The following is a 12,776-nucleotide window of genomic DNA, read 5'->3' on the forward strand; positions in this document are numbered from 1 at the left end:
TCAGAAGCCTACGTTCCCTGACCAGTCTTGCCAGAAGCTTCCCGCATTTGTCACCTGACTCGTAAGTCATCCTGCGGCAAGATTGAATGGCAGCTTTAGCTCTATAATGTAGCAGGTCCGTAATCTGCTTTCTAATCATCAGTAGGTCATTTTCAGAGGGTTGTGAGGGAGCATGTTTGTGTCTGGCCTCCACGACGCGCAGCCGTTCCAGAAGCTGGTTCAGCCGCTCGGCGCGTTCCCGTTTTATCCGTGCACCGTGTCGTATCAGGACCCCCCGCACTACCGTTTTGTGGGCCTCCCATAGAACACCTGGGGGACAGTCTGGGAGGTCATTTTCCTGTAAATAACATCGCAACGTGTTGGTGACATCATCTAGGACTTCCGGGGTCTGTAGGAGACTTTCGTTTAGTCGCCAAAATCTATTCGTCAGGGAGGAAGCGTCAGTCAGCCTGTATGTAAGGGAGATCGGCGCATGATCTGACCAAGTCCTGTCACCTATGGAAGAGCATTCAACCGCGTGCAATTGGGAGTGGGGAATTAGAAAGTAGTCGATTCGTGTATAAAGTTTGTGCATGGGGGAGTAAAACGTGTAATCTCTTTCTCCCGAATGTTGTAACCTCCAGACATCTATAAGTTGTGAGTCATGCAATGTCCTCGCAATGCGTTTAAGCTGAGCAATCGGCATGGATGTCCGGCCGGACGACGTGTCTACAGAGGGGATCAGCGGGGCATTAAAATCCCCTCCGAGCAGTAATTGCCCAACCTTAAATTCCTGCAGTTTTTCCATGGTCCTCTCTAGAAAAGTGGCTTGGAGTTCGTTAGGAGCGTACACGGCCGCCAAAGTCACCTGCACTTGACCAATAAGCCCCTTAAGGAACACATATCTGCCTGAAGGATCTAACAGGGATCCCTGGCAACACCACGGAAGTCTACTAGAGAGGAGTATGGAGACCCCTTTGGATTTAGCTAGCGGGTTAGTGGAGTGATACGTCCATTGGAAGTGTCGATTGCGTAGGTATGGCAGTGCAGTCGGCTTAAAATGGGTCTCTTGTATAAAGGCAATATCAGCATGTAATCTTTTCAAATCAGCTAGAAGCATGCGGCGCTTTTCAGGCGTATTAAGGCCCTTCGCGTTAAGTGACAAGACGTTCACACGTGGCACCGCCATAGAACAATCGGGAGAACCTCTGAACCGGAGAGAAGGGGGGGATGGGGAAGAGAGAGAGGGGGAGGGTACACCGGGGAGGGTAGACGGGGTCGGTAAGAGGGGAGGAAGGGAGGGTGCAGAAAGGGTCAGAGCGGGGAGAAGGGGGGGGACGGGACGAGAAAGGGAGGGAGGGGGAGAGAATCTAGAAAGCGGGGTGCAGCGAGAAAAAGCAGAGAGAAAGAGAAGAGAGAAAAGACAAGAAAATCCGGAGACAGAAGTTATTGAGGAGAAAGAGGGAATAGAAGAGGGAAGAAATAGAGCGGAGAAGGGGGAAAAGAAAAACACAGAAAACTGTAGCATGGGAGTGGGCCTATTGCCCTCGTCTCCCTATAAATCAAGTGAAAGCATATAATGTCCCAGGGGGAACTAACCGTGACCCCCAGGGCAATATGCCGGCCTATTGGTGGGGACGAGACTGACAGGAAACCAGATAACCAGCTCCACAGGCCCGCCCCCCGCCTCTTATAGGTCATAGATGCACCATGTGCAACCCCTCAAAACCATTCCACATAAATATAGAAAATAAATAACCAAACCACAAGTTAACAGTTTAAGTAAATCAGACAAATCATGTAGAGAGCCATATTAATGAGCAACAACCCTGATAAGATGGGTAACAGGTCATAACGTATCCGGGCAGGGCAACCAGAGGCCCCCCAGGGCACGTACAACCATCACCCCCCCCGAGTCCCCCCGCCCCCCCGAGTCCCCCCGCCCCCCCCACCCCCCCCAACAACAAGTGCCGCCCACCGGGACACTCGTGTAGGAACGTCTCCCCCCACACAATGTGAAAACAATGTAGGTCCCTCATTAAAAAATTCAAGTGATGTGCTTTTACCATAGCCCATGTCATTTACACAGTATATAGAGACCCAGTCATGTAGGACAGAGAGCAAGGGAATGAAAAGATGAAAAAACATCCCATTTCCCTCCCCATAGAGAGCACTGCAGCTAGGTCCTACAATCCTTCAGTAAGTGTAAGGGCCAGCCAACGACTGAGCCCCCGAACTAAAAATTCCGGTTGTGCAGAAATACTGTCCATTAGGAACGGGTACACTGGCGGTCCGGCTGAAAAAACATTCCGGTAGTGTCCTCCCGCCGGGCTGAAACTCCCCTGCTACATGTAACGGAGGAACCTGCAGACATCACAGTAAAAAGCCATTCCGCACGGCAAGGAGCACTGTCACAAAGGTAGAGTTCAGTAGGTAATATGTTCCATCACTAATCTAGAGTCTACAGTAGGCAGTGCCCCCCAAAGAGGGACCTGCAACCTGAGATAGCGAGCTGCGGTGTGATTTGCAATCTGATATCCAGAGATGAGCCGCTGTAAGGGGTGCAGTCCCCCTGTGAGGTATGTAATGGAGGGGCTCCACAAACGGCACTCGGGTGAGGGGTGACAGACAGGGCAGTAGTAGGGAGGCAGCCGGGGTGGGGGGGCACCAACCGCCTAAGCCGCAGCCGCAGTCCAGGGTGTCCACACAGAAATAATCAGCGGCGGCGGCGACTATCACACTGGAATCGGTGAGCGGGGGGGGGGGAGGGCAGCGGGCAAAGGATCATAAAAGAAAAGTTACCTCAGAGCTCGCGGGAGTCCTCCCCGGAGGGCGCCCTGGGTCTGCGGCGTTGTCGCTGCTGTCTGGGCTGCCAGTCACCTCTTCTGCTATGATTCGGGTTCGGTCCCTGCGAGTGGGGCAGAGACGCCAGCCAGTTCGGGACTGCGATAGGCTCCGCATCCAGGAACCCAAACAAAGCAGGTAAGGAGTCTATAGCCCGGAGAGTAAAGACCCGTTGGTCCTTACGGAATGTAACTGACAACGGGTAGCCCCAACGATATGTAGCTCCACAGCGCCGTGCAAGATCCAGCAGGGGCTTCAGTAAGGCACGTCGCTGAAGGGTGGCACGGGAAATGCCTGGGAGTATCCTCACCTCAGCGCCATCGAACTCCAAAGTAGGGGCCTCCCAGGACTTCCGCAAGACCTCCTCCTTGAGGCCATAGTGGTGCAGTCGGCATACAACATCCCGCGGCCTGGTTAGATCTGCGGACCTGGGCCCCAGAGCACGGTGCACTCTATCAAACTCCAAGCGGGATGGTAAGTCTACTCCAGGAATGCTGCGGAAAATTGCAGCGACAGTGTCCGCTAGATCCTCAGATCCCGTCGCCTCAGGTAGCCCCCGCAGCCGCAGGTTGTTCCTGCGGCTGCGGTCTTCCATTTCTTCCAGTCGTAATTGCTGAGTGAGGAGCATGTCCACGTGTGCTGTCTGTGAAGCCTCCATTGCCTCCACCCGCCGCTCCAGGGCCGAGAGGGAATGCTCCCCACCAGTAACTCTAGTTGCCAAGTCCTTCACTTCACCCCTGACGAGCGCTATTTCTTTACGGTGGGTTTCTTCCACCTTATCAATCAAGGCGGTGATGTCGGCTCTCGTAGGGAGAGCCTGCAACAGCAGGCGGAGGTCCGTATCTACCGGTGGCGCCGGTCGGGGGGTCTCCATAGCGTCCAGAGCACTATGAGGCGCTCGAGGTGTTCCCATGTGTGGGGCAAGGAAGGAAGCCTGAGAAGCCTCTGAATCCAAGTCCGGCAAGGAGCAGGTCGCCCGGTCAACATCCACGTGGGCGCGCTCCGGCGCCATATTGGGGTCCGAGGAGCGGTGCTGAGAAAGGTGAAAAAGCCTCTCAATATCACTCGAATGCGCTGCCGGAGTTGGCGGTCGGGTAGATTTGCCGTGTTTGTGTGCGGTCTTTTTCTTTGAGGTGGGCATAGTGCGGTTTAGCTGTAGAAATTATCCGTTGAGGCGAGAGACGGCCGGGAGCTCAGGCGGTGCACGTCTCTATCCTTCCATGTTCAGGCCACGCCCCCAGGCTTTAGTTTTAAGTTGTTGGCATTGACTTATATTTTTTTTTTTTATTATTCTTTTATTAAGTAGAACATAAATATAACAGTCAACCATACAGCATGACCCAGGGTCACAATTACATGGTAACAAAAAATAGGCAGCCAAATAACTCTGGGTTCTCAGAGGGGAGTCCTACAGTTTCATGCAGAAAAGAGAGAAACCCCACCTCCGACATGTAGTACAGTAGTACTGAGTAACGGAGTAGTGCAGCTCCGTTCAGACAAATGTAATCATGGAGAACAACTGGGACCACAGCGAGCCAGCTTATCATGACCTACGTGAAGCAGAGTAAAATATGAGCCGGTCATGTCCAGAACCCTGGGGTTCTTCTGGGTCCCGAAGGCTAGTAAGGAGACAAGGCATAGTCAAAAGGGAGGACGGGGGAAGAAGAGAGTGCAAAGACGGAGAGAGAGGAGGTGGGGGGATGGCGGCGGGGAAAAAAAGAAAAATAAAGACAAAAAGGGAGGGGGGAATGTCACCCAGGGCAGACATGGCGCTCCCGCGCTGGTTGGGACCCCTGTGAGTCCGGTCGCGGGACCCGCGGACTCGATCGCTGCGGGCATCCCCGCGATCGTCTCACGGAGCGGCCGAATGGAGGAAATGCTGTATAAACAACATTTTTCCATTCTGCCTAGCAACTAGTGACGCTGATCTCTGCTCCATGTGATTGGAGCAGAGATCAGTGTACACTAAATGAAAGCCCAACCCCCTCACAGTTAGTAACACACCCCTAGGAACACTTAACCCCTACACTGCCACCCACTGGTTAACCCTTTCACTGCCAGTGTCATTTACACAGGAATCACTGCATTTATATAGCAGTGATTACTGTATAAATGACAATGGTCCCAAAAATGTGTCAAAAATGTCCGATGGGTCCCCGACAATGTCGCAGTCACAATAAAAATCGCAGATCGCCGCCATTACTAGTAAAAAAAAATAATAATAAAAAATTATTAATAAAAATGCTATAAAACTATCCCTATTTTGTAAACGCTATAACTTTTGCGCAAACCAATCAATAATCGCTTATTGCGATTTTTTTTACCAAAAATATGTAGAAGAATACGTATCGGCCTAAATTGAGGGAAAAAAATGTTTTTTTATATATTTTTGGGGGATATTTATAACAAAAAGTAAAAAATAATGCGTTTTTTTCAAAATTGTCGCTCTATTTTTGTTTATAGCGCAAAAAATAAAAACCGCAGGGGTGATCAAATACCACCAAAAGAAAGCTCTATTTGTGGGAAAAAAAGGACGTCAATTTTGTTTGGGAGCCACGCCGCACGACCGCGCAATTGTCAGTTAAAGCGACGCAGTGCCGAATCGCAAAAAGTGGTCTGGTCTTTGACCAGCAAATTGGTCCGGTCTGAAAGTGGTTAATGTTTGCTAATGCCTTGTATTTCTTTCCTCAATCTCTAATTACCATGATTGCAATATGCTGTGAATGTCCCCTTTGTCCTCATGCATGCTGTAATCTTTTAATGCTCCTTTTTTGTCTTTCCTGCATATTTGCCTTCATTAAACCTCACCAACATGCTATGGTAGGCCCATATCCACCTAGTCTAGTCACTTAAAATGTCTTTTGTCAGCTCCATTCTATTGCTTTATCCTAAAACCAAACATTTAAAGCTTATTCCAAATGGTCTGTGTCCCCTTAACTGAATCCCCCCCCCCTTAATAGTATCCTCCTAGTAAATTATCTTCATTTTATTAGCACAAATAGATGTTGTATTTGGTTGTCTTTGATCACCTCTGCTTTTTGATTTTTGGTGATTAACCACCAACAAACACAAAATGCATTTTTCAAAATATGCATTATTTTTCACTTTTCGCTCTAAGAAATATAGGCACAAAAATATATCACCCTGATTTTTTTTGGACATCATTTGATGCCGATACGTATTCTTAGTAAACAAATGTGTTAAAATGAATCGCAATAAGCGTTTATTGATTGTTTTGTGCAAAAGTTCTATTGTTTCGTAAATATGGTCTATTTTGCTGGCATTTGTAAAATCTTGCCATTTTTTAAAATAGTAATGGCGGTGCTAACCGTTATTTTTTTTTTTTTTGGTGACTGCCACATTATGGCGGACACATTGGCCAATTTCCATACATTTTTGGGACCATTGTCATTAATACAGTGATCAATGCTGTAAAAAATTGTATTGATTACTGTAAAAATGTCACATGCAGTGAAGGTGTTATTAAGCACAAGGGAGCCGAGGAATGGTTTAAAGTGTGTTCTGGGTGAGTGTTTATTAACTGTCTGGGGGATGGGCAATGACAGGGAGCAGACGATCGGTGTCCTGTGACTAGGCAGAAGCGGGAACGAAAGTTTGTGTTGTAATGTACAATGTTTAATGTGCAAAAGTACTTATTTTTGTTTTTTCTGCTTTGCCTCCCCAGTTTCCTTCATCGCCACAGGAATGGTAGACTGTGGCATCCCATTTTGCCACCCGTTGGGACTTTCCGAACTGCGGTGGTGCGATAGATGGGAAGCACGTCCACATTGTGCCACCACCCCATTCGGGGTCATACTATTATAACTACAAGGGGTTTCACAGTATTGTGTTAATGGCGGTGGTGTCGGCACAGTATGAATTTCTGTATGTGGACGTGGGGAAGAATGGCCGGATGTCGGATGGAGGAGTCTTCGCCCAGACGGAGTTCTACCGCCGTCTACAGACAGGTGGACTGGGATTGCCACCTGATTCCGAGAATGTAGAAGAACTCCCCTTCGTGTTCATAGCTGATGAGGCTTTTGCTCTGGACGACCACGTCATGAGGCCATTCCCCCAAAGAACCCTCACCCCGGAGAGGAGGGTTTTCAACTACCGGCTGGCCAGAGCGAGAAGAGTTGTGGAAAATGCGTTTGGAATAATGGCCAGCCGGTTCCGTGTTTTTATGACTCCTATTAACCTAGCCGAATACAAACTGAACCGTGTAGTACTTACGTGCTGCATTTTGCACAATTTTTTAAATAAAAACTCGATAAATTATTTATCAACAATAATGCCTGAGGCTGGACTTGGTCTTGGAATCTCTGACAGGCCTGGATACTGGCCGTACTGGCTTGGCCCCCCAAAGTGCCCGTGAAGTTCGGCAAAGATATGTCACTTATTTTAACGGTAGGGGGGCCATTGCAATGCCACAGAATATTTAATTTTTAAAACCATAAAAATAATAAAAGAACATCAAATCTGAATTTTGTTTTCTTGCTTGCTTTTGGTTTGTGCTGTCTCCTATGTTATCCTAGTGCACTTGTAGTGCCAAGTGTATTTTCATTAATTAAATAAGGCCCATTGTCACTGGATACACAAAATCACTTTTCCCAAACTGGTATTGAGCATTGAAAGAATACGCCACACATTGTTGATTGTTCAAAATTTTAATTTGGCCACATTCACATGTGCCATTGAATATTTATTTATATATTTTTTTTAGGTTAATTTAACTTTCTTTGCCAAACATTTTTTCTTTTCCTTTTTTTTTTATAATTTTAAAAAAAAATTTTTTTTTTTTGTTTTTCTTTTTCTTAAAAAAATATGAAAAATTTAACAACAATCAGCCACAATATTGATAATTTTGGAAGTAACAATCTTTTAACTAAAACAAGGGAAATGAAGAACATGATCGATATTATGGAGAAACGGATTATATTCTCCCCAAAATATCGATCATGTTCTTCATTTCCTGCTGCATATTGTCAATCTGATTCTTCATGAGATCCAGGCTAGTTCGCATGGCATCTATTTCCCCATTCCAGCGCATTATCTGGCCAATCAGCCTTTGTGCGCTGTCACTGGAAAACGGGGCCCTTTCCACAACCAGAACATCACCTACAATAGATGGTAAAAATTGGGTCAAAAAATATGCAGTCATACATGGATTTCAACAAGCTGGGGTGTCAGACACTCACCTGGTGGGGTACCCATCTCCCCTACTTCCTCCACCTCTCCTTCCTCAACCTCTCCTTCCTCGACATCCTCGGGGGGGGGGGGGGGGCACTGGTGCTTGGAAATGTGTCCCTTTCCACAACCAGAACATCACCTAAAATAGATGTAAAAACATGTGTTTTGAAATATGCAGGTATACATCGATTACCTGAAGCTGTGGTGTCAGACACTCACCTGGTGGGGTGCCCATCTCCTCTCCTTCCTCCACCTCTCCTTCCTCCACATGCACATCCACGGGGGGGATGGGGCTAACCTCACATTCATGCTGGCAAGGGTGGCGGTCCCTGGGATCCTGCTTTGTGAGTCTTTTCTCCCCTATGAGAAATTAACAAACAAAAAGGTATACTTTAGCACACAGATATTTAAGGCTAGAACTAGGAAGATGAAACCTTGATTAGAAGTCTTGTACAATTGTCGGTTTATGAAGAGATGCAAAATGTGAAGACATGATAAATCAATTCACTTTGCCAAAAAATAAAATAATTTGCTTGTTTGCCCAAGTTTCACACCTGCCCAACCCCCCCCCCCCCCCCAAGTATACCAAGGAACCCCGTGTGGTTTACCCTACTAAATGTTCTCTGGTGTCCCACACTTTTGCTCATGAGTGCAGATGTGTTTTTAGACAGCTGCCAAGTGTCCTCTCCTTCAATTACACTGAATGTTCTTTTCTAGTCATTGTATTTTGAAACACATCTAAACCACAATGTCCTAATCTTTTTTGGGGTCCTAAAAATTACACAGCCAAAAAATGCGGATTAAACCCTGTATCATAAACGAGGTTTGCCACGAACAACTTACGAGGGTTTGTTAATAACGATACGATTATTACTGTATCCAACATGAAAGCAGCAATTTTTTACATTGTACAAAGGTAAAGCATATGGATCAGTATGCAATAATCATAAAATAGGAACACACGACAAGTACTTACTTTTTTTAAGAACTTTCTTGATCCTTCTGTATTGATCCGGCTCCCTCAATTTAAGGTCGGACCACCGTTTCCTCAATTGGTCTTTTGACCGTCGTACCCCAAAACGATTGTGCAGGGTCTTAACTACTTTGCCCATGATTCTGGCCTTGCGCAAGTTCGGATGGGTGTATGGTCCATGCTTGCCATCATAATCCTTACTTCGCAAGATTGCCACCATCTCCACCATCTCTTCAAATGCCATATTTGAGGCCTTAAATCTCCTCTTTCTGGATTGGGACGTTTGTGGCTCCGGGGATTCGTGACTACTGGAGTCGTTAATATCAAGCACCTGTTGTGTTTCCGCCATGTTTCTCCTACTGCGCACCGTAGAGAAAAGGGGGCGGGAAATATTCTTGGAAAAGAACGTCATGGGCGGGCAACGCAGGCGTGGTTCTACGCGTACGCACTGGATCTTACGCCAAAATGCACATGTCGTACGTACGTTATGTGCGCAGAAAAGGGCGGGAAAACAAGAACTTGACTAAAAGAACGTCATGGGCAGGCAACGCAGTCGTAGTTCTACGCGTACGCACTGGATCTTACGCCAAAATGCACATGTCGTACGTACGTTATGTGCGCAGAAAAGGGCGGGAAAACAAGAACTTGACTAAAAGAACGTCATGGGCGGGCAACGCAGGCGTAGTTCTACGCGTACGCACTGTATACAACGACAAAATGCACATGTCGTATGTTCTTTCGTATGTTATGTGCGCAGAAAGGGGCGGGAAAACAAGAACTTGACTAAAAGAACGTCATGGGCGGGCAACGCAGGCGTAGTTCTACGCGTACGCACTGTATACAACGACAAAATGCACATGTCGTATGTTCTTTCGTACGTTATGTGCGCAGAAAGGGGCGGGAAAACAAGAACTTGACTAAAAGAACGTCATGGGCGGGCAACGCAGGCGTAGTTCTACGCGTACGCACTGTATACAACGACAAAATGCACATGTCGTATGTTCTTTCGTACGTTATGTGCGCAGAAAGGGGCGAGAAAACAAGAACTTGACTAAAAGAACGTCATGGGCGGGCAACGCAGGCGTAGTTCTACGCGTACGCACTGTATACAACGACAAAATGCACATGTCGTATGTTCTTTCATACGTTATGTGCGCAGAAAGGGGCGGGAAAACAAGAACTTGACTAAAAGAACGTCATGGGCGGGCAACGCAGGCGTAGTTCTACGCGTACGCACTGTATATAACAACAAAAATCACATGTCGTATGTTCTTTTGCGAAAATAGGAACGGAAGTTGGGAGCAAGCAAAACGAAGGTAAGTTTAAACAAATTCCCCAAATAAGTGGCAGATCCTGGGGTCTATATTGGGCTAAGATTAGGAGAGTCTGAGCTAACATTATTGTTTTTGGCTTGTGTATTGTCTTTCAGAAAAATTAATCAGAAATTTAAGAATTCTGAATTTTTAAGTCTATTTATAGACAAATACAAAGAGCTGACAAATCTGTGGCATTCCAAGCACATTGATTATTATAATAAACCAGTAAGGAGGGCAACACTGGAGAAATTTGTGACATTTGTGCAGCCTTGGATCCCAGAGGCAGACGTGGACTTTGTGGAAAAGAAAATTCAATTATTGCGAAATATGTACCGAAAGGAGAATAAGAAAATCGAGAAATCCAAAACATCAGGAGCAGCACCAGGTGCTGTGTATGTACCCAGGCTGTGGTACTTTCACAAGCTACGGTTTATTGGCGACCAGAGCCAGGAAGTCGCTTTCAACTCTTCCCTCCACCCTTCCCTGCAGCATTCCCTCCACCTCAGCAGAGGCTGATGAGCAAGCGGAGCCTTCCATCCTGGAAGAAGCGGATGCACCCAGCTGGAGCCAGGTATTTTGTTACAAAAAAGAGTGATATTCATAATATTAATGATGTTAACTAGATGTTAGAATTTAAACGCTATTATTGATGTTAAAAAAACCTAAAAATTTGGACATATCAATTTACAGTAGTAGCCACAAATGTTTGTCACCAGCAGAAACAAGAAATAGTGGTGTCATAATGATACTCTTTTATATGTATTAACAGAATTTTGAAGTCAGGAGCTGAAAAATGTTTATGATTGATGAACAAAAAACTAAAACAATGTCCCTTTTTTATACACAGGATGAGCTCAGCCAGGAGGAAGGTGTGGAAAGTGGCAGGCAGGAGGAGGCTGGGCCCACTGTCAGCCAGGAGGAGGCTGGGCCCACTGTCAGCCAGGAGGAGGCTGGGCCCACTGTCAGCCAGGAGGTGGCCGGGCCCAGTAGAAGACTGACAAAATCACAGGTGCCTCCCCTCCGTCTTCCAGCAAAAAGGCCTAAGAAAATGACAGTAACACAGGAGGAATCCCTGCGCCTAATTCGAGAGGCTACTAATGTGTTAAAGAGCCCCCGTGAAGCTGAAGAGGCCTATGGCTGCTACATTGCCAGCCGTCTACAGCAATTGGAGATGGGCCAACGCCTCCAGTGTGAGAGACTAATTTTCTTGGTGTTGCAGAAGGGGCTGAGTGGCGAATTAACTGCCACCAGCGATATTGTGGAGCAAGTTCCTCCTGTTCCTCCTCCTCCTCCTCCTCCTGCCACAAGTACACCACTGGAGACACAGCCTCCCAGGAAGGCTACAGGGAAGTCTGCAGGGAAGGGTGCAGTGAAGGGTGGAGCGAAGAGAAGAAGGTGCTGACCTGGCTTCACTCTGGTCTGACCAAAGATGCAGCCTGTTGTACCACAGTCTGGGGACATATATACCATCTGCTGCTGCTCTTGATGTCTGGGATTCTGGGACCATATTGTATTTCGGAATATTTGAATTTTCTTTTCCACAGAGTTTAATGTTTGCCCTGGGGCCAAAAGGCTACACAAATGTCACAAGTTTCTCCAGTGTTGCCTTCATTTTTTGTTGAACCAGAATAAATGGATATTTTTGTTTGAAAATATAATTGCCTATGTGTTTTTTGGTCAAATACATTTCTAAAAGACAATGTGAAATTAACAAGGGACACAAACCTCCTTGTGGTTACAAACAAAATAAAAATGTTATTGTGGTAACTTGTCACCAGAATAAAAATAAAAAGGTTATTGTGGTAATGAAAAACACACAAAAAAATAAAACGTTTTTGGTGTTAACTTGACAGAATAATTAAATATGGAGATCACAAGAAAAAAAATGGTAAAGAATTATACGAAAAATATGGAGGAAAAAATTACTAAAAAAAAAAAAAAGTTTTTGGTGTTAACTTGACTGAATAATTAAATATGGAGATCACAAGAAAAAAAATGGTAAAGAATTATACGAAAAATATGGAGGAAAAAATTACTAAAAAAAAAAATATATATATTAATGAGATGGGGCTTTAAAATAAAAACAAGATCATTCATGAGATGAGGAGAAATAAGACAGAAATGTGTTTTGTGAGAACTCTGTGAGTGAATATGAGCAGCAAAGCAACTTCGTTCTTCTAGCATTATAAATAAAGACTTCGTTCTTCTAGCATTATAAATAAAGACTTCGTTCTTCCAGCATTATAAAGAAGATGCGCTACATTTAAACGAGCACAGAATTTGCAGCATGACGAATGTGCTACTTCCAATACGAACTCCGTCTCGTACTTGCTTCAGAGCATGCGTCGTTTTAGGTCTGTCGGAACAGCATACAGACGAGCGGACTTCTACATCGGAACTGGGTCCGACGGAGTTCCGTCGGAAAAATTTGAAGCATGTTCCATATTCTAAAGTCCGTCAGACTTTGGTGAATC

Source organism: Lithobates pipiens, unplaced genomic scaffold, assembly GCF_037356315.1.
Source record: "Lithobates pipiens isolate NorthernLeopardFrog02 unplaced genomic scaffold, aLitPip1_a1.2 Scaffold_10, whole genome shotgun sequence".
Lineage (NCBI taxonomy): Eukaryota > Metazoa > Chordata > Amphibia > Anura > Ranidae > Lithobates > Lithobates pipiens.